We start from the raw sequence: 2,726 nt of genomic DNA, 5'->3' as shown, positions 1-2,726 counted from the left end.
GGGACGAGATTTGATGAGCATTCACAAGTTGACAAATATTGTGGGCTCATTTTGGACTCCATCTGCATCATTGCCAATACTACCTAAGCTATTTCTATTGAGGGTAAAGGCATGTATGCCTTACACTGATAGTACTCGCATACCTACACACCTATACATTGCAGGTGGCGGGTGCCCATCATTGTCACCTCATTCTTTATTCTTTTACTGACATTTGAATAAAGGGAAGGCCGGTCACACATTGTGACTATTGGAGTTCCCACATCTTTTGTCTCTCTCTCTCTCTCTCTCTCTCTCTCTCTCTCTCTCTCTCTCTCTCTCTCTCTCTCTCTCTCTCTCTCTCCACACCATAGCTCTTACTTCTGCCTCTTGCATCCACTTTAAGGCTCACTCCCCAACTAGTATCAAAGCTATTGCACCTGCATTGAGGATCTCAACCCGACATTGCTTTAGCTTGTGGAGAAAAGCTTTAACCCATAATTTCAATGGTAGCCACGGATTCTTCATTACCCCTGTGAGCCCTGCTTTTCAGATGTATTGGTTGAAGCAACTGATGGACCTTCGCATGAAGGAGGCACTTCTATGTTAGCTCACTTAAATGAGTTTCATTCCATTATCAATCATTTGTCTTCGCAGGGGATTGAATTCAAGGACACTCTTCTTCCCTTGTTCCTCTTAGTTACATTGCCTGAATCATGGGATACCTTTGTACTATTAATATGTGTGCCAACATGTCTATGGATGGGTTATAGTTGTAGGATATAGAGGGTGCACTCTTGATTAATGAGGTTAACAAAAGGAATATCGATGCTTTCCACACATTAATGGTAAGTGCAGTAATGACTATCGTGGCAAAGACTCTCATTAGTCTTGCCCTCAATCGCATGGACGGTCTTGTAGCAAGTCCCATGGCCGTAAGTCCTCGTTGACTTGTCATTAATGTGGTAAAGCAAGCCATATTTGGCCATAGTGCCATAAGATGCATGAGGACAAGTGCAAAGAAATGGGCAAGGATAAAGTATAGGACAAAAATGATGATTGCAATATTGTCCCTAGTAAGTCCAATGTTAAGATTGAAGAGATTAATATTGTGTAGATTGATTTTGATGATGATTTCATACTTGCAACTTCTTCTCTTGTTACTTCACATTTGACTGATGCTTTGTCATGGTATACTCAATGGTGGTTGATAGATTCAAGGGCTTCCTTTCATGTGACCCCTCATAGAGAGTGGTTTCACTGCTATCGCAATTTGGCCAAATCTGTCCGTTTGGGTATTGACATGGCATTGGAGATAGTTGGTATTAGTGATGTCCACTAGCTGTAGTTTGGCTTGGGTTGCATGTTTACACTTCATAATATATGTCATGTACCGGCTCTCACAAAGAGCCTCATCTCTGTTGGCACTTTGGATGATGCAAGTTATGTAGTTTCTCTTGGTGATTCCTCATGGAAGATTACATGTGGGAATCTTGTCATTATACATGGTGCTAAGTCCAATACTCTCTCCCCCTTGCTTGTATTTGGGTCCGTTGACCATATTTTGGTAGTGGATGTACTTCCACATGTATCTCTTTGACATCATCACCTTGGGCACATGTCCTTAAAAGGAATAAAAAAGCTTACCTATTTGTAGTATCTTCCGCCCCTTGACTATAATTGCTTTGAGTCTTGTGATCATTATTTATATGGCTAGCAAGCACACAATAATACACATAAAAAGTCTAGTATGACACACATAGGTGAGCCATTGGCTCTTGTTCATTCTAATGTATGTGGTCCTATGCCCTACAAGTTGTTAGGTGGTGTGAAGTATTTCATTACTTTCATTGATGACTATACACATAAGGTCTGCGCATATCCTATTAATAAAATATCAGACGTCTTGACTACATTTCAGCGTTGGCTTGGTTTGGTTGAGAATCAGCTTGTGTATATGCTGAAATGCCCAAGGTTAGATAATGGTAGTGAGTATATCTCTAAAGCCTTTTTGAGTAGTTTTGTGATGAGAGGAGTATTAAGTGTCAGTTGACTGCCCCATACACCCACCCTAGAATTGTATGGCTCAACACATGAATATAACAATTCAGGAGTGAGTTTGTAGTATCCTTACCCAAGCAAGGTTACCATAGCATTTTTGGTTGAGGTGATTACTACTGTTGTACATTTAATAAATTAGTCCCCATATATTACTCTCGACTATCAAGTTGCAAAGGAGGTATGTTTTGGGAAACCTCCCTCTTATGCTTATTTGTGTGCCTTTGGTTGTGAGGCTTTCTACCATGTACCCAAGGACAAGCACAATAAATTAGATCCTAAGTCTAGGAAATTTTTTCTTTATTGGTTATGGGGATGTAGGGGAGATGGCCCGTGTATTAGTTACACTAACAATACCCGCATACTTACACACCTGTACATTGCAGGTGTGGTGGTGGGTGCCCATCACTGTCAATTCATTCTTTATTCTTTCATTGACATTTAAATAAAGAAAAGGCCATCACACATTGTGACAGTTGGAGTTCCCACATCTTGTGTGTGTCTCTCTCTCTCTTGCTCTTGCTCCTTCCACCGTAGCTCTTGCTTCCGCTTTGTGCTTTCACTTCACGGCTCACTCCCTTCAATTTCATCCTTTTTTGCAAAAGAGATGTGAAGGCTCATGCCTTGATTATTATCTAGCAAATGTACAATGATACCTCACATTTTCTTATGTAAGAGGGCTAAAGAGG

This window comes from Lygodium microphyllum, chromosome 12 (assembly GCF_053477565.2).
Source record: "Lygodium microphyllum isolate KBCC chromosome 12, Lygodium_microphyllum_v1.1.10, whole genome shotgun sequence".
Taxonomy (NCBI): domain Eukaryota; kingdom Viridiplantae; phylum Streptophyta; class Polypodiopsida; order Schizaeales; family Lygodiaceae; genus Lygodium; species Lygodium microphyllum.
Note: the sequence above shows the minus strand (reverse complement) of the source record.